Raw genomic sequence first — 20,509 nt, 5'->3', positions numbered from 1 at the left:
GGAAGCTGGAACATTGTGATAAACAAAACACATTTCCCTTCACTTGTGAAATGAAAGACATATCCTGGATTATTTTCCTAGTCTCTTACTTCCTCTGTGTGTGTCACCATCCATATCACTAGTTCAATTAATCTGGCTCAGTGAGCAGATATACTGTTATGTGTAAGGCTTTGGATTGACGTTATTCAGTCCCATTGTCTTTAGTGGACCCTACTGGTCTAGGGTCCATATATATTGTGCTATTGTACTACAACCAATCAGAAAATTATGAAGGATCTGAGCTATGTAAATGTTGTCATTGTAGATGTGAGTCAGCCAGATTATGATTATCAGTGTGACTCATAGTTAATCATGAACAAAGACAGGACCATACAGGTTTCAATCTGAGGTACATGAAGCTTCTTGATCCACACCTCAGATCAAGCAGCCGTCCAGTTTAAAGTTAATCCACAAGAAGAAAGAACAAACAAAAAGAAACATCAAAAAATGTTTGGCATGAAATTTCCTTTATAACAACCCAAACATACACCGAAGCATTTTCAGGAATACAGCAGTGCTTTAAATCATAACCCATCTAAAGCAGCGGTCTCCAACCTTTTTTGCGCCACGGACCAGTTTATGCCCGACAATATTTTCACGGACCGGCCTTTAAGGTGTCGTGGATAAATACAACAAAATAAAGCTAGTACCGGTACCGAAAAAAAGAAAATTTATTCATAACACACGTGAAAAGACCCAGGAAAACCGAGTTAACGATAAAAACGATAACAAAATAATGCTGAAAACCGATAAAACCCTGAAAACTATACATTTCACACCTGAGCCTCAACTCTCGCGGACCGGTACCGGTCCGAGGCCCGGGGGTTAGGGACCGCTGCTCTAAAGGTATTTTTCATGATGTGGTAAAACATGAACAAAGGGCAGAAAAACACACAGATTGCATTTTGTTTGTGATGTGGAAGTGTAACCCAGTGTTAATTTGGTTATCTAGCGGGAGGGGCTATGAGCTCACGTGGCTTGTAGCTGTGCCAGAGAGCAAGCTGGGGTGAGCTAGCGGGGAATATCGCCTTCTGCAGTAGCCTTGAAAAGGACTATTGTTCGTTCTCCTGCCAGGTAAAAATCTGTTTCGTATGTATATTATACTATTCCATGTGTTATCATGTGTTTGCTATGATGTGATGTGTAGTAATGGTTATTAAGGTGCTAATCGAGGCTAAGCTAGCAAGCTCGACAATTAGCCGCCATGCTAAGCGGACGTTGGTAGCCAAGTTCGTATGTCACTAAGGGGCTATGAGCTCACGTGGCTTGTAGCTGTGCCAGAGAGCAAGCTGGGGTGAGCTAGCGGGGAATATCGCCTTCTGCAGTAGCCTTGAAAAGGACTATTGTTCGTTCTCCTGCCAGACGCTTCGCTGCTGTGCTGCCTTACTACTGTGCTGCCTTACTGGTGCCATTAAAGGACAAGCGGCCGCCATCCCTTCATCCATCCGGACCTTGATTATTTGGACCGAAGTACTCACACACACGCCCGCACTCAGTGCCATACACTCTCTTTATTTTGCTGGCCAGCTAATACCATTTGTTTTTTTTGTTTTGTTTTCATTCACAAAGACTATCCAAAGACATTTTGGTTATTGTCAAATAGACACTCTTTGATTACGGACTGAGGAGGTTGTGGTGTTACAACCCCAGGACTGAGAAAAAGGACTCTTTACATAATATATTCACTTGTCTCCTGGTTAGGAAAAGTGACTATTGATGGAAATATTTTTCTTCTTCTTGTCTTTGTTTACATTGTATCCCAGAGAAGTTTTAAGTTGTTCAGGTTGAAACATTTGCACTTAAAGTCGGTTAAGTTTCCTTTGATATATCAGTGTCAAGCTGATGTTTAAGAGGGTATGTTAAGGACAGATGTGCTCCAGTCCATCAATCCTTTAAAGTGCTGGATACCGATGGTAAATTGCCATCAGACCCTAAATAAATTGTCCTCTGCTGTTATCCATATTGCTTCACTCATTCTTTGGTGAGTAGACGTATTGGTTACAACTAAGAGTAGTAGGAAAAAAATTGGCGCCCGAACAGGGACTGGAGCGCATCACTAACTTTATCCTGAAGCACATGCTCAGACATCTGTGAATTCATCTACTGCTTTGCAGAGAGAGACAATGGAGTTTTGTGACAGGTATGGTTTTGATCCAGAGTACACTGTTTTGTTAAAAGGGGCTAAAGCCGGGATTAAACTACAAGAGGTGCAAAGAGCATTCGCTTTGCTGGATCACGTTGTCAAAATTCAACAAATAGATAGTCTCCCTGACACTATTTTGTGTCAGTTCATGGAGTGCATTACCCCAATGCTCTTAGATGGAGAACATTCAGCAGATGGGGAGTGTTGGGAGGTTATTCAGATAGATGAGTACTGTCCTCAGGGACCTGACAGTTTTCACCTGGCGCATGATGTGGTCCCCCTCGCTCGAGCAATTGATGATGTGACTGCTAGTTTCAGAGAACAAGTAAACGAACTGGCATTAGCATATAATGTGAGCCCCATGACTTTAAATCAGGCTGCAGTGAGCCACATGTGTGGGAAAAATGATACATATAAGGGGTTAGCTACCTCAACTCCTGCCTTGGGAGTTAAAACTCAGTCCACACCAGGTCCCAGGTCAACTGCCGCCTGTGATGATGGCCATGTGCCCAAGGCTAAACAGGCACTTGATGCGGACTCCCTGCTTGTTGATCCTTTGCCAGCGGAGGTTCAGAGAGTCATTGTGGAGCACATTGTAAAACATGACTCGCCCATGCACACTCCCTCTGGTTTTGAGCTCTGCTCATTTTCAGGAAACTCTCCAAAACCCCCTAATGAGGTAGAGTACAGGGTATGGCGACTTAGAGCTAAACAGGTACTAAATGACTCTACCCTTTCCGAAGGGCAGCAGCGCCGTGTTTTCCTCGATAGCTTGGCTAGCCCTGCTTTGAATGTGGCCCTTTCTATTGGGTCTCAAGCATCACCAAAAGACTATCTCGATGAGCTTGACAAGGCTTATGGCAATGTCACTGGAGGTGAAGAGCTGTATATCCAGTACCTAGAGACTCATCAGAATAGTGGAGAAAAGGCATCTGATTACTTGCGCCGACTCCAGACGTTGCTGCAGGAGGTAGTTGACGGTAATGGCATACCTAGAAGTGATTTTGATGTTCAGCTACTAAAGCAGTTCCTCAGAGGTTGCTGGGATGACTCTCTAATTGCCACTCTGCATCTAAAAGAAATAGTGGGATCTGCACATCATGTTATTCCCACTTTCTCAGAGCTGCTTTTTAAAATCAGAACGCATGAGAAAGAGAGTCAGTTAAAAGAAATGCGCAGGAGACGTTACATGAGCGGCACCTCAACTAAAGTGCAGGCTCGAACACTCGTAGCCGCAGATGACGGCAGGCATTCTGGCACACCTCCCACAGCGCTGGATGCTTGTACCAGAGAGCAACTGGAGGAAAGAATCAGGCAGCTAGAAGCAGAGCTAATGAACAGCTCATCTGCAGCAAATTCTCAGTATCCCAAAAGTGATAAAACTAGGCAGAAGCTATCGCACAGAACCAAAATCCACAATCCAGCTCCACCAACTCCTGCTAGGCTACCTGGTGATCATAAAAGGGTTGGGAAATTTTGCTATAATTGTGGGGAGGATTCACATATGTTGCCACAATGTTCAAACCCAACCAATGCCATATTAGTGCAAAAGAAATTGTGTGAGAGGCACAGTGCTGGGCAAAGCCAGTGTTCAATGGCTCAGCGACAGAATAGTCCACAGTCCAACTTGCCTTTAAACCAGTAGGAGCTCCTGCTGTGGAACGAGCAGGAGCTGATGGTCAGAGCAGTTCCAAGTAGTGATGGGCAGATGAAGCCCCATGAAGCACTGAAGCTTTTCATCCAATTGGTTCACCCCAACGCGAAGCTTCATGAAGCTTCATTTGCTCTAGCAGGACACCTACTGGACGTAAAAATAATAGCTGGCATGAATTTGAAGAGTGTGGCATTTTGCACACAGCCTGTAAATGTCAACAACAAAAGGAGTGTGTAAAACACCTATAGTGTAGTGATGGCAGTATACTGTGTATATTTATGCTGGCAGTATGGAAAATGATTATTTGCGGCAAAGTTCGAACCGCTTCATGAACCAGTCACGTGGTACAGCCGGGCAGCGAGGCTTCGGACGTCATCATTTTCAGCTCCTCCCATAAATGAAGCAAGCCTCGATACGCGCTTCGCGGAAACGCCCCCTCCATTACTCGACACACGCTCCGAAGCCTCGATACAGAACGTCACATCACTAGTTCCAAGCCTTCAAGCCAGTGCATGTACGAAGCCCCAGCTCCAACGGTGCCTCCCCAGTTTCCTCAGGGTCTAATTGGGGAGCCTTGTGATGGTTTAGCATGGTTAGATCAAGTTCCGTGTCGGTGTTTAATTGACACCGGGTCCCAAGTGTCAATAATATCAGAGTCATTCTATTCTCGCTATCTTTCTCATAGAGAACTGTTCTCTATAAAAGAGGTACTGGACATCGAAGGTGCGGCTGGACAAAAGGTACCATATGTGGGGTACATTGAGGCTAAAGTTCAGTTCCCTGAAAGTGCTTGTGGCACAGACAAGTGTTTCAACATCTTAGCATTAGTTAGTCCAGATCAATCGTACAATGATAAGTTTTCTCTTCTTGTGGGCACAAATGTGTTAGGTCCCATGCTACAAGACTGTCAAAAAAAGGGTGGAGCAAAGTTTCTGCAGACTCTACCCATTGACACTAACTGGGTCATGGCATATACCAAATGTTTCAAGCAGGCTGACCCCCAAGCAGACGAGGTCAAAGCCCTCCGTGTTGCACTCTCCAGCAAGGTACCGGTGCATTTGAAACCAGGTGAGGTGTATACTTTGAAAGCCATCTGCCACACTAAACCTGGGAGCGATAAATTTCAGGCTCTTGTGTGTGGCTCGGAGGACACACCTACACCAGGGGGGTTTATCATCTATGACCAGATAGTTGATGTAAAACCTATGTCTCACTGTAAGTTTAAAGTTGCGGTCAAAAATGCCTCTCGGCGGGGCATCACACTGTATCCTGGAACAGCTATTGCTGAGTGCTCCCCCATTGATTGGGCGGTTCCTGTTGCACTCCCTGATCTGAACCCCCAGCCCGAAGATGCTCCTCTGCAGGCACAGTCCCTGCTAGCTTCTCATAGCGAGGACAGTAACCAATCTGCCGTGCTTCTTGGCCTTGATTTTGGGGACAGCCCGATATCACCACAATTCAAAGAGCACATACAGGCTAGAATTGTCAAAGAAGCATCAGATGCTTTCTTGAAACATGATCTTGACGTTGGTAGTGTGACGGGGGTCAGTCACCGCATTGAGTTAGAACCTCATGTCCCATTCAAAGAGCGGACAAGACGTGTTTCGCCCGCTGATTTCAATGATTTGAAAAGACACCTCCAAGACCTTTTGGCAACAGGCATTATAGAGGAGTCACATAGCCCCTATGCCTCTCCAGTAGTGCTTGTAAGGAAAAAGAATGGGGAACTGCGAATGGTTGTAGATTACCGGAGACTAAACAACCTCACCAAAAAGGACGCATACCCATTGCCTCGTATAGAGGAGACGTTCACTCTGCTCTCTGGTTCAAAATGGTTCACTGTTTTAGATCTCAAGAGCGGGTACTATCAACTTGAAGTTGAGCCATGTGATCGACCCAAGACAGCATTTACAACGCCGTTTGGAACATGGCAATTTCGGAGGATGCCTCAAGGCTTGACTAACTCCCCTGCCACGTTTCAACGGACAATGGAGAAAGTGATGGAGGGAATTAACCTCCAGGAGGTTGTTGCATTTCTAGATGACCTCATAATCTTCTCCAACTCACTGGAAGAGCATGAAGAGCGGGTGATGAAGGTCCTTAAGCGCATTGCTGAGTTTGGTCTGAAGTTATCCCCTTCTAAATGCAAGTTCTTCCAAACCTCCGTGAAATATCTGGGGCATGTAATATCTGCCCAGGGGATCCAGCCTGACCCAGACAAAATTACTGCTGTGAAAGACTGGCCATGCCCACAAACTGCCAAAGAGCTTCGGTCATTCCTAGGTTTCACGGGGTATTACAGGCGGTTTGTGAGGGATTATTCTTGCATTGTCAGGCCTCTCAATGACTTGTTAAAGGGAGAACTAGCCCCCAGGCATAAAGGCCAAAAACATTGGCCACGAACAAAGTCACCCTCACTTGGGGCAAAATGGACCCCTGCCTGCCAGGCTGCTTTTGACCTTATCGTTGAAAAACTGATTTCAGCACCTGTTCTGGCTTTCGCCAACTGGCAGCTCCCGTACGTAGTACACACAGATGCCAGTATGTCAGGCCTGGGAGCAGCGTTGTATCAGGTTCAAGACGGCCAGACTCGAGTAGTAGCTTATGCTAGTCGTGGCCTCTCCAAAAGCGAAAAGAATTACCCTGTACATAAATTAGAATTTCTCGCCCTCAAGTGGGCAGTAAGTGAGAAGTTCCATGATTATTTGTATGGGGCTAATTTCAAGGTGCTGACTGATAACAACCCTTTGACGTATGTGTTGACCAGTGCGAAGCTTGATGCTGCAAGTCACAGATGGCTTGCTTCTCTGTCGATTTACAACTTTGACATACACTACAAATCTGGCCAACATAACGCTGATGCTGACGGGCTCTCTAGGAGGCCTCATGGACCCTCAGAGGAGGACGAGGAGTCCCTGGAGACAGACAGAAGAATCTCCAGCATGCTGGACTGTGCTAGTTTGTCCCCTGAGGAGTTTAAAGTTCTCGATGGGGAGGCAATGAGTACTGTGTGTAAGCGTCATAGTGTCAATGTCAACACGATCTTAGGTGAAGGCACACAGACAGTCGACACTGTAATCCCTGCCGTGGAAACACTCTTGTGCAATGACAGTGCGGTTCCTGATGACCTTGAGGATCCGGTCCCCCTACCTGGCCAGTCAGCCCTACCAGGAATGTCTATGGTGGACTGGTATCAGTTACAGAGAAATGACAGCTCTTTAGCACGCATCATAGGCATTTTAGAGACTGGGGATGAGACTTTTGACAGAAAGTCTGAGGAACCTGAGGTGGTTCTGTTTTTACGGGAGAAATCAAAGTTACTTCTAGTTGATGGGGTGCTATACCGTAGAGTTTTTGATCAAAAGGGGAAGGCCTTCCATCAACTTGTCATCCCTAATAGCCATCGAGAGAGAGCTTTCCAAGGTGTTCATGACGAGACAGGTCACATGGGTATTGAGAGAACCTTAGAACTGGCTAGAGCGAGGTTTTACTGGCCAAAAATGGCTAGCTACATTGAGAACAAGTGTAAAACATGTGAGAGGTGTGTGAAACGAAAGGCACGAGTGCAGAAAGCCTCTAAACTTGTCAACATCAAAGTCAGTGGTCCCCTCGAGTTAGTGTGCATAGATTTTCTGACAATAGAACCCGATTCGAGAGACACCAGGAACATCCTAGTACTAACTGATCATTTTACAAAATATGCACAGGCATATCCCACGAGAGATCAGACAGCGAAAACGGTGTCCACAGTGTTATGGGAGAACTTCATCAGTCACTACGGGTTTCCTCGCAGAATCCATAGTGATCAAGGTGCTTGTTTTGAATCTGAAATAGTGGCAGAGCTTTGTAAACTAGCAGGGATTACAAAGTCCCGTACGACACCCTACCATCCACGTGGAAATCCAGTGGAAAGATTCAACAGGACTCTGTTGGACCTCCTCGGAACTCTGGAGGATAAGAAAAAAGAGGAGTGGAGGAAGTATGTTCGCCCCCTTGTACATGCTTATAACTGTACAAAACATGACGCAACTGGAGAAGCGCCCTTCCTTCTGATGTTTGGTAGAGAGCCACGCCTTCCGATTGATCTCTGTTTTGGACATAGTCCACGTGGCCACAGCACCAGAACACATATTCAGTATGTACGAGAACTAAAGAGTAGGTTGAAGTATGCATACGACCTAGCCTCAAGAAATGCTGAGAAGAGACAATTGTTGAACAAAAGACGCTGGGATGCTAAGGTTACTGCCCTTCCATTGGAAGTGGGTGACAGAGTCCTGGTAAGGAATCTGAGCCTAAGAAAGAAACACAAAATCTCTGATAAGTGGGAGCCTATTGTGCACATCGTTGTTAAGCAGACGGATGAGTCTATCCCGGTTTATGTGATTAGGCCAGAGGATGCAGAGGGCAGAGAGCGAGTTCTGCATCGTGACATGCTTCTTCCCTGTGGGTTCCTACCGGTTAACCTGCAATGTGACAGTCAGGATGTGCTAACCAGTTCGGTTCAACCTCTCATGAGAGTGGATGCAGGGAGCAACACAGAAGAAACTCGGCTGGAGGAGGAGTTTGGGCAAGACGAGGAAATAAACTTTACATCCAGCCAATTTCCTGACAATGACTTGTTGGCGGATCAAAGGGATGTTCTGGGAGAACAGGAGGCGTCCCAGCCACAGTATCCTCTGAATCCTGGGGCACCTGAATTCATTGTAGATCTGACAGGATCGGAGACAGCAAACGATGAGGAGGTGCTCAGCCCAGCCCCAACATGTGGTAGGCCACAAAGGAGGAGAGTGCCACCGGCTTATCTCAGTGACTATCAGGTCGGCTACAAAGTCGATTGTAAGCATCACAGTTCCAATGTGCCGATGACACTTGCATTGCTCAATAACTTTTTCCTGTCATTACAACAACAGATTGCTGGGTTAGTGCAATCTCTGTCGGGTGATAGTGACGGGGACGTCACACTTTAAGCAGGGGTGGATGTAACCCAGTGTTAATTTGGTTATCTAGCGGGAGGGGCTATGAGCTCACGTGGCTTGTAGCTGTGCCAGAGAGCAAGCTGGGGTGAGCTAGCGGGGAATATCGCCTTCTGCAGTAGCCTTGAAAAGGACTATTGTTCGTTCTCCTGCCAGGTAAAAATCTGTTTCGTATGTATATTATACTATTCCATGTGTTATCATGTGTTTGCTATGATGTGATGTGTAGTAATGGTTATTAAGGTGCTAATCGCTAATCGAGGCTAAGCTAGCAAGCTCGACAATTAGCCGCCATGCTAAGCGGACGTTGGTAGCCAAGTTCGTATGTCACTAAGGGGCTATGAGCTCACGTGGCTTGTAGCTGTGCCAGAGAGCAAGCTGGGGTGAGCTAGCGGGGAATATCGCCTTCTGCAGTAGCCTTGAAAAGGACTATTGTTCGTTCTCCTGCCAGACGCTTCGCTGCTGTGCTGCCTTACTGGTGTGCTGCCTCGCTGCTGTGCTGCCTTACTACTGTGCTGCCTTACTGGTGCCATTAAAGGACAAGCGGCCGCCATCCCTTCATCCATCCGGACCTTGATTATTTGGACCGAAGTACTCACACACACGCCCGCACTCAGTGCCATACACTCTCTTTATTTTGCTGGCCAGCTAATACCATTTGTTTTTTTTGTTTTGTTTTCATTCACAAAGACTATCCAAAGACATTTTGGTTATTGTCAAATAGACACTCTTTGATTACGGACTGAGGAGGTTGTGGTGTTACAACCCCAGGACTGAGAAAAAGGACTCTTTACATAATATATTCACTTGTCTCCTGGTTAGGAAAAGTGACTATTGATGGAAATATTTTTCTTCTTCTTGTCTTTGTTTACATTGTATCCCAGAGAAGTTTTAAGTTGTTCAGGTTGAAACATTTGCACTTAAAGTCGGTTAAGTTTCCTTTGATATATCAGTGTCAAGCTGATGTTTAAGAGGGTATGTTAAGGACAGATGTGCTCCAGTCCATCAATCCTTTAAAGTGCTGGATACCTATGGTAAATTGCCATCAGACCCTAAATAAATTGTCCTCTGCTGTTATCCATATTGCTTCACTCATTCTTTGGTGAGTAGACGTATTGGTTACAGAAGCATAATAGTGGTCAATCAAAAGTGATTATTGTGCAGTCGAATTTCTTTGGAAAGGGTGTGTCGAGATCATAATGAACACTGAGCTGTGACTTGAGATGGTGCCTTCAAATGCTACAACATGCCTCGGTGTTCGCCTCGGTGTTTGGGGGTGACATCCCTTGGCATTGCTGACTGTGGATATGACATCCTCGACATTTTGTGGGTGATGCCTGTGGAGGTCATGCCGCTGCATTTGTAGATGATACCACGGGTGTTTAAAATGGTGCCATTATGTTTGGGGATGATCCCATTGCTCTTTAGGGTGATGCCACAACCTGCTGCAGTGTTTCGAGGTAAAGCTATGAGCTGCGTCTTTAACGTGATGACACAACATACCATTGTTGTTGGTGCTGTGACTTTCCATGTCTGTTTGAGTTGATGTCACAACCTGCAGTTCTCTTACAAACAGAAGTGACCTCGTTTTCTCATATATGCTACAAATACTGCTAAATACTGTCACAGAGTGTCACAATCAAACCTCTGCCTGAAAAAGCCATTAATATTTTTTCTCTAAATAATTTAGTTGCAATGAATATTTAATTTTCAAGACAGCCAGATGCAGTGCCATGATTTGTGTTATTCCTGGCAATACTTTTATGCAGTTATAGTGTCTTTTAAACAGAAATCTAGATCCACTAGAGAACCTTTGTGAAGGTAAAAATGTTGTAAATGTGAGAATTTATTTTTAAAATTTCACTTTCAATTTTCATCTTCACACACTTGTGTTTTAAATTTACAGTTACAGAAAAAACATTCACAAATGTTTAGATTGATATCTAAATATACTGAGAGCTGCAAACTTGTAATTCAAATTTTACTCATTTATTTTTTGGGGGATGTGATGAAATGGGAGATTTAGATCACGACAAATGTGTAGCAACTGCGTAAGGCTATGATGTTAATATGAACCAAAGTCTCTGTTACACGCACCTTGTTCAGTATGTTTCACAAAGAATTAAGACAGCAAGGACTCTAATAAAGCATCCACTGGGTGTAACCTGTCCTTCTGTTTACTAAAAATTAAAGTCTCCAGCTGTGAAACGAGGACTTGACATCTATTCAGCACATAAGAAGTCAATCATTGTCACGGACCCAGTTCCAGGGATTCGGGGTCCGTGAGCAGTGTGGACTACTATTGTAGTTATTATTATCATTATTATTAGTATTATTATTATTATTATCATTATTGTGGTTGTTGTTATTATGGTTGTGTCTGCTGTCCTGTTTTTCCGTGTTGGTGTACTGTCAGGTGTTTAGGGGTGTGTGCTTGTGTATGTGAGGGTGCGGTCGTGGCAGGCACTTTTAGGCCTGGTGGGTGTGGCCCTGCCAGCTGACCGGTCCCACCCAGGAATCCACACACACCTGGCGCCGATCAAGCCTCGTCAGAGGAGCTTCAAAACAGTGTGGCTGAGAGCTCCTCGACGCTGGATCGTTGAGTGACTTCCCGTCAGTCTTAAGTGTATTGTGCAAGGTTAGTGCAAGTCTACTGTTAGGTTTTGTACTCACGGCTGCCTTTGGTATACGTGTTTCCTCAGGAGGAATTGTGGCGACCAGGAGGCAGCACACGGAGAGTACACAGGGAACGGAGACAGAGCACGGAGCACGGGATAAAGGAGAAGACACGGAACGGGAGTTGGGATCGCACGGGGGGATTTATTGTTGTTTGGATTGTCACCACTGTAAATAAACACTGTTGCACTGTAGAGTCCTGCATTTTGGGTCCTCCTTTCCCCACATCCCCACGGTCTGCCAGCGAGACCGTGACAGAACGATCCAGCCATTATGGGCCCAGCGGACTCAAGGACCGTCTCACAGGAGGAATTGCTCGCCCAGCTCTGGAAATACTGTCGGAGCATTATCCAGGCGGCAGATCCACATCAGAGACACTTACAGGTCGTATTTTTTGATTCCTTCTTATCAATCACCTCATCTGTGAGCTTTTTGGACATTAAGAGACTAATTTCGATTATAACCACGCTGAGGGAAAGTTCCTGTTTTGAGCTGTTTGGTTTGGGCTGTCCGGGCGAGGAGGATATGGCAACCTCCCTGGGAGCCCTTGCTGCCTATTTCTTTTTTTCATAGGCTGATAGCCTCCCCGCCGTCGCTTGCAGCTCGTTTGTTGGACCCTCCATTGCGGGGGAAACGTTTCACACGCCCTCTGCACCTCACCACATCTCCACTCACCTCTGCGGCACCTGCTGAGTCAGCAGACCAAGGACCGGCAGCTCAAAATCACACAGCTGCTCTCCTGTCCGGCCGGCTGGTGGAACCTCAGCCTGATACGCTGGCCCCGGCATCGTTAAAGAAGCGACGCTTGCGCCGCCGGCGTGCCTCACCGCAGTCAGACTCTAAAACTTTCCAACAGCCGGCTGTGGTGAGTCATATGGACAATTCATCTTCATTCACCTCATCTGTTTATTCACGGGACTGTGTGAAAGCTAACCTCGTAGCACAGCCAGCTGCCCAGCCTGTAGCCGTAGCACAGCCAGTCCAGTCAGCCTCTCGTCTTCATCCTCAGTTGGAGGCTGATATGCCTGCTGGAACTACCCTGCCATTATGTCACCCGCCTGTTGTTTCTACATCGCTGTCCAGTCTACCACGAGTAGCTGCCGCACCATTATCACCTCCGCCCTTTGCAGCTACTTCTCCACCAGCGTCCCATCAGACTGCAGCGACCGCAGAACTCTCGACTTCACCATCCACATCACCCGCTCGACCGTCATCTTCGCCACCTGCAGCTTCCGCATCGCCATCTTCACCTCCGGATCAACGACCATCTATACCCGCATCGCAGCCGGAGGAGCGGCTCAGCGAGCGGGAGGAGCCCGTGTCGCCAGCTGTGGAGCTCAGCGAGCCGGAGGAGCTCAGCATGCCCGAGCGGGAGCTCAGCGAGCGGGAGGAGCCCGCGTCGCCAGCTGTGGAGCTCAGCGAGCCGGAGGAGCTCAGCGAGCCGGAGGAGCTCAGCATGCCCGAGCAGGAGCTCAGCGAGCGGGAGGAGCCCGCGTCGCCAGCTGTGGAGCTCAGCGAGCAGGAGCAGCTCAGCATGCCCGAGCAGGAGCAGCTCAGCGAGCAGGAGCAGCTCAGCGAGCCGGAGGAGCTCAGCATGCCCGAGCAGGAGCTCAGCGAGCGGGAGGAGCCCGCGTCGCCAGCTGTAGAGCTCAGCATGCCCGAGCCGGAGGAGCTCAGCGAGCCGGAGGAGCTCAGCGAACCACCAGCAGAGGAGCTCGGCGAGCGGAAGGAACAACCGGCGCTGCCAGCCGAGGAGGGGCTCTCGCTGCCAGCCGAGGAGGGGCTCTCGCTGCCAGCCGAGGAGGGGCTCTCGCTGCCAGCCGAGGAGGGGCTCTCGCTGCCAGCCGAGGAGGGACCCGCTCAGCCGGAGGTCAGCGAACCGGAGGGACCTCCACGTCTAGCGCGGCCTCCACGCCATCCACGTCCAGTGCGTCCACGTCAGCGACCGGCGCGTCATAGACCATGTGCCACGCCTCGCTGTTGCTCACCGGAGCAGCGACGTTGCCATCGGACCCGTGGCAGGCCACCAGAACCGTTCCGCCGCCACCGGACCCGTGGCAGGCCGCCGGAGGAGCAGCGCCGCCGCCACCGGACCCGTGGCAGGCCACCAGAACCGTTCCGCCGCCACCAGACCCATGGCAGGCCGCCGGAGGAGCAGCGCCGCCACCACCGGATCCGTGGCAGGCCGCCTGAAGCGTTCCGCTTCCATCATGGGGTTGGAGGTAGGCCGCCCGAACTGTTTTCCCACCACTGCCTGACCCGTAGCGGGTTTTGCCTGCTTGCGGTCCACTGGGTCGGCCGCAAGAACTGTTGTTCCCACCATGGCAGTGGTTGGACATTTGAACTGGGGTTTTGGGGCCCTCCGTCCGGGACCCCCCGCCGCCCACCCGGGGTTGGTTGTACTGTGGTTTTTGTTTTGTTTTTGTTTTTGGGTCGTCGGGTGCCGACCCTTAGAGGGGGGGTACTGTCACGGACCCAGTTCCAGGGATTCGGGGTCCGTGAGCAGTGTGGACTACTATTGTAGTTATTATTATTATTATTATTATTATTATTATTATTATTATCATTGTGGTTGTTGTTATTATGGTTTTTCCGTGTTGGTGTACTGTCAGGTGTTTAGGGGTGTGTGCTTGTGTATGTGAGGGTGCGGTCGTGGCAGGCACTTTTAGGCCTGGTGGGTGTGGCCCTGCCAGCTGACCGGTCCCACCCAGGAATCCACACACACCTGGCGCCGATCAAGCCTCGTCAGAGGAGCTTCAAAACAGTGTGGCCGAGAGCTCCTCGACGCTGGATCGTTGAGTGACTTCCCGTCAGTCTTAAGTGTATTGTGCAAGGTTAGTGCAAGTCTACTGTTAGGTTTTGTACTCACGGCTGCCTTTGGTATACGTGTTTCCTCAGGAGGAATTGTGGCGACCAGGAGGCAGCACACGGAGAGTACACAGGGAACGGAGACAGAGCACGGAGCACGGGATAAAGGAGAAGACACGGAACGGGAGTTGGGATCGCACGGGGGGATTTATTGTTGTTTGGATTGTCACCACTGTAAATAAACACTGTTGCACTGTAGAGTCCTGCATTTTGGGTCCTCCTTTCCCCACATCCCCACGGTCTGCCAGCGAGACCGTGACAATCATTTACTAAGCAGGAGTTACGACTCACTTCTTAAGAAACCTGACAGTTCAAAAGTCCATTTCAAGATTATGTTTACAGACACTGTTTTGTATCAATAACATTAAAATTAGGTTTGACACCAAGTATGAATATTTCTTTACTTTTATTTAAATGTGTCCAAATGAAGATATACATTGTAGCTGCTAGAAGAGCATTAGTACGGCTCTAAAAACAGGAAGTTACAGCAAGTTTAATCATTTTCTAGGCAGTTGATAAATGCATCTCTGTAGCTTGGCAGAGTTTAACTGAGTGAGTCATCAAATGGACCACAGACATAAAGGTTTCAGTTTGCAGCACATGCTGTAGTTTCATGTGGATGAAACTTGTGAGTGAGTGCTCCACTTCCTGTTTACACCATTTATTAATACTTGAGTTATAAGTGTTTGTCTAACCACACCGTGACTTTCAGAACATAGAGATGGGCTGGCTGTTATAGCTAGAAACTCCTTAAACATGTCATCTAGTGAAGACCCCTTCTTTTAACTAATTTGATATTCAGATGAAGAAGACAAATAGCACTAACCTTTTCTATCTGATATTAATCTATAGACCACTTGGATTAGCTAGGATTTTCTTTGTGGAGTTTGGGGACTTTTTATTGTCCACCATCAAGCTGGAAAGAATCCTGCTGCTAGGGGATTTTAATTTCCATATTATTAAATTTAATTTAGTGACAGAATCAGATTCACAGAATCATCTGATTATGTCACCGGCTCTGGATATCGGACCAGTCTGTCGTGAGGACATTTTTATAAGCGATCATAAACGTCTTTTATTTGATCTCTACTTTATCTGTGATCTGAAGAGAAAGAAGGAAAATAAAAATATATTTCTATTTCCTGTGTGCCCTTTGTTCATGTGAAGCATTTACAACTAATTACTGAATCTGTGGTGAAAGAATTTGGAATTATTTGATAATAATCTACCTGAAACTGATGATATGGAACAGCATGTGGCCTCCTTCAGTTCACAATGTCTAAAAATTCTTGAAATCAGGAAAGGTGGCACTGTTAAATCCCCACCCTGGTTCACAGAAACTATCCCCAGCTTTAGGTTAATTTGCTGTAAAACTGAGCACCAGTGGAAAGCCACAAAACTTGAGGTTTATAAGCTCCACTTGAAAGAACTATTATCTACCTTTAACGACATAGTGAAAGATGCAAGAGCCACTTATTTCTCTAAATAACCTGCAGTAGGAAAAAGAAACCCTAAGGTTCTCTTCGATACAGTGAAAAACATCATCTCTTCTCCAACTTGCAATGACTTTTTAAGCTTTTTTCAAGATAAGATCAGTAGCCTGACAGGACATTTTACTCCCTTAGATAGCCCCTTCAACTGTGATCTCCCAAACCCCACAATTATGGAATCTTTTCACCCAGTTTCTTTAAAGCATCTATTGAGTACTTACTCAAATTAAACTTTCAACGAGTCTGAAGAAGATGCTGAAACATTTTTCTAATTTTTAACCTTAGAGAGCTTTGTATCACATCTTGTGAGCATCTTAACAACGGAAAATGATGAAAACCAAAAATCCCACTGTTGACATTTAATCCTGATATTATATACTTTTCTTTTTCATTTTAGTTGTTAAGGGTTCGTGTTTTCCTTATAATCTCTCCCAAGTATTAGTTCATCAGTCTGTGGTTGTGGTTTCCACATCAATGGAAAATTGTCTTCTGTTCACCAAGCCATACACAAATCAGTCAAATCATATCAACCCGGATTCATACATATACACATTCAAAACAACAACAATAAAACCCATCACAGCATCTCATTATTCAGTATGTGGGGAAATGAAAGCTAAGTTAGGACTAAATAAACATGAAACCGATACTGATCTGCTGTTCATATTTTTAAAACTATATTAAAGCATTCCAGGGTCTCGACTATAACCTTTAAGGCTACTGTGAATATTTGAAATGAACTTTGACTGTACTGTTAGACTTTAGTGCAACCACTGCTTGAATTGTAAATGATGAGTCAGTCTTACTCGAATCAGGCAAAAATTCCTTTTAGACCAAAGTTCTGTGAGAAGGTTCTCATTGTCCTTCATGATCACCATCCCAGTTCTGTAGGCCCTTCAGAGTTTGTCCCTCTTTGTGATAGCATAACAAGATGTTGGTAATTTTCCCATTAAAACAGTTATTTTAGAGACAGCCACGCACACAAAATTTCCTATTATTTTGACTTACTATCTAATATTTAATATATAACAAGTTGTAACAAATCTCCTGTCAGAGCTCCAACAGTATATTCAAACTTCATGTGTCCCTTGAGTGCAACAAAGCTTTCATGTTTTCTATATTATCCTTTTTTACATTTCTGTATGTTTAACATGTTCTTTCACTTTGGCATTATTAATAATTAATTATACTTTACATGCAAGACATGCTTCTTGCAAAATAATCACTTAAAAAAATCATGTAAGCTAGCCTCAAGGGTTACCATTTTATTTTAAAATGTCTTGTTTCTGCTCAACTTCCACCAGGTATCACCTTTGAGCACGACAAATGAGCTCTGCAGCAACAACAACATTGCAGGTGTTGTGCGTGTCATTTTAACAATAAAAGTGAATATTTTTTTCATCAAAAGAGGTTATTTTTTTGTGTTGCAGAGAAAACATTAGTGTTTTTAGTGGGAGAAATGTTTTGTCACTCATTCAAGAGACTTATTCACTCTCAGCAGACTGCAGGTTTCCCCAACTTTATAAGCTTCAACTGTGGCTTCTTCCCAGAGTCTGAGACATGCATGGGATTAGGTTAATTGATGATACTAATTTAAGGATGAATAGTTATCTGTTTCTATATTTTTATCTAATTTTTTTTTTAATCTTTGATGCTTATATACCTCATTATTTTATATTCATAATTGCCACATCTTTTTTAATCACACAATATTCTATCTTTTATTACACAAATATGTATTATACTTTATTCTTTCATGAGTTACTTACAAGTTTCTCTTTGTTCACAGCCATTGACATGTCAAAGAGGTTAACACGTGAGAAGCAGATCGAAATTGTGTTGATATCTGGTGAACGCAGTAACCGGGTCATTGCAGCAGATTTCAATGCAAGACACCCTACGAGACCACCCATCTCCCATGCTACAGTCAGCAAACTGCTTGCTAAGTTTCGTGAAACTGGTTCAGTGTTGGATTTGCCAAAATGTGGACGCAAGAAAACTGTCACTAATGAAGAAACATCAGTGGCTGTCCTAGCTTCATTCAGCAAGAGCCCACAGCGTAGCACTCGCCGCATGTCACTGGAGAGTGGCACTAGTCGAACATCCCTTCGGCGGATATTAGCTACTCACAAATGGCACTCTTACAAACTCCAGCTACTGCAGCATCTCAACGAGGATGACCCAGATCGGCGCACAGAATTTGCAGAATGGGCAAAACAAAAATTGGAACAGGACCCTCAGTTCACACAGAAGATTTTGTTCAGTGATGAGGCAAACTTTTATGTGAATGGTGAAGTTAACAAACAAAACCACTGCTATTGGTCTGACACTAACCTACATTGGATGGATCCCTCCAAGACTGTTGGACCAACAAAAGTGATGGTTTGGTGTGGTATATGGGGTACAACGACAGTGGGTCCATTCTTCATCAATGGAAACCTCAAGGCCACTGGATATTTGAAATTGCTACGTGATGATGTGTTTCCCTCTTTATGCACTGACGCTGGCACGTTCCTTGAGTTTTTCCAGCAGGATGGTTCACCACCACATTATGGGTGCCAGGTCCGAGCATTCCTAGATGAACAGTTTCCTGGAAAGTGGATTGGTCATCGTGGGCCAGTTGAATGGCCCCCAAGGTCTCCCGATCTGACCCCCTTAGACTTTTATCTTTGGGGTCATCTGAAGGCAATTGTCTATGGTCTGAAGATATGAGATGTGCAGCACCTGAAACTACGGATACTGGATGCCTGTGCTGGCATTTCTCCTGTGGGGTTGCTATTAGTGTGTGAAGAGTGGAAGAAGAGGGTTGCATTGACAATCCAACACAATGGGCAGCACATTGAACACATTTTATAAGTGGTCAGAAACTTGTAAATAACTCATGAAAGAATAAAGTTACGTTGAAACCAAGCACACCATTATTTTTCTTGTGACATTACCAATAAGTTTGATGTGTCACATGGCCCTCTTCCTATTGAAAAAACAAAAGTTGTATCCAAGATGGCCGACTTCTAAATGGCCACCATGGTCACCACCCATCTTGAGGAGTTTGCCCCCTCACATATACTAATGTGCCACAAACAGGACTTTAATATCACCAACCATTCCCATGTTATTACGGTGTATCCATATAAATGGCCCACCCTGTAGAATAGAGTCTTGAAACAAAATGCCACACCCATACAACACAAGCCCCCGCCTTAGGAATGTTTGGGGGATGCTTCCTGCGCTGCGCTGTAGATGGCACAGCAAGGTACAGGATATTTAAGGTGTTTGGTAAAGGCCAGCCAAGAGGAAAACATCTCCATAGAAACTGCAAAAGTAGGGAGGAGTCGTTTTTGTTCTGATTACGGGGAGATGTCCGCTCCAGGAGATTTAAGATGACCCAAGGGCCGGACCCAGCTCCAAATAAGGGGAGAAGCCAAGTCTGAACCATGACTTTTAACCATTCATATTACTATTCTGTTTCTGTGTCTCATAATAAAAGTGTTTACTGCTTGGGTACGGTGCTCTTTTTCCTTTTGGCATGCTGAACAAAGGAGGAGACACAGTGCTGTTATTAACTTGAACCTTTATATTAATACATTTTGAAAATGTATACTTTGGGTTTACTCATTTTCTCTCATAAGAAAAATGAACCCAATTCAGGGCTCCAGGATGGATGGATGGAATCTTGATATTTGTTTAATTATATTATTTGCTTTATTATTAGGTTATAGCATCACCACAAAACTACAACAGCTGCTGGGGCAGCACAGGCGTAATGTTACAATACAACCATCTGTCTCACCTTCCATTCTCAAACCGTGGATGGTTCACTTGTTAGTTAAGTGAGCTAAACATTACACTATGGACCCACTCACCAGATGTCTTGAGGTGATGATTATATCTGCCCCTTTGTATTTCTTCATATTCATTTTCAAATTAAAAGTCCTTTACTGTTTTAGTGAACAAAAGCTCTTAGTTTTGTAACAGTAGATCTGTTTTGTGTATTTGTCAAATCCTTTTTACTGATAAAACGAAACAGTACATATAAATATCTAACTACTTGCTAGTTGCCATGTTATGCCATGTATGTATGTGGGTGTGTGTGTGGCGGGGGAAACCAACAAGCTCCAACTTCATCAAGTGAGTGGATATAGTCATATACATGTGCTTCAGAGACATACCTAATCATTCTTTGCATTACACCTCAGCTCACCAGGTTATGGCCTTACCTTAAATTGGTGTCTAAGTCTAAACAGGAAAAGAAATAGTTTTTGAATCGTTTCTGATTTCTAAGAGAAGTCCAATGATCAGGCTCAGATGTGGGTTTAAAAAGTTTGTTATTTACAGTTTTCAGTTTTAAACAAGTTTTTTTGCTACAGATTTCTAAAATATTTGTGTTTTCTTGTTTTTATGACTGGTAGTCTATTGCATTAGTTAAACACGCTACTAAACTCTGTGTTTTTTGTGTTTATCAATGAATATTTCTGGAAAGTTAGATATCATTTGAGGGAAATCTGTGTAATTTTATTTATTATTCTAAAGTCATAGATATAATTGACTGACCTACACAGGATTTCAGGACTAACTCTAACCCCCGGCTTCATCACACTCATTTTAATTTACCTTTTGACTTTTTGATGAGCTGCCTCAGCGATGTACACTTGTAATAAAATTATGT

At 45.2% G+C, this 20,509-nt stretch overlaps 1 long non-coding RNA gene across 1 annotated transcript; it reads left to right on the top strand.

The window, feature by feature from the left end:
* The first annotated feature begins 11,286 nt into the window (after positions 1 to 11,286).
* LOC145424557 (uncharacterized) lies at positions 11,287 to 11,679 on the top strand. The gene is made up of 2 exons (XR_013905632.1): positions 11,287 to 11,422; positions 11,512 to 11,679. It is a non-coding gene; the product is annotated as an uncharacterized LOC145424557 (long non-coding RNA).
* Positions 11,680 to 20,509: the final 8,830 nt, after the last annotated feature.

The sequence above is a fragment of the Astatotilapia calliptera genome, chromosome 23, assembly GCF_964374335.1.
Source record: "Astatotilapia calliptera chromosome 23, fAstCal68.1, whole genome shotgun sequence".
NCBI classification, from domain to species: Eukaryota; Metazoa; Chordata; class Actinopteri; order Cichliformes; family Cichlidae; genus Astatotilapia; species Astatotilapia calliptera.
The sequence above is the reverse complement of the archived record's forward strand: the minus strand, read 5'-3'. Positions and strand labels throughout refer to the sequence as shown.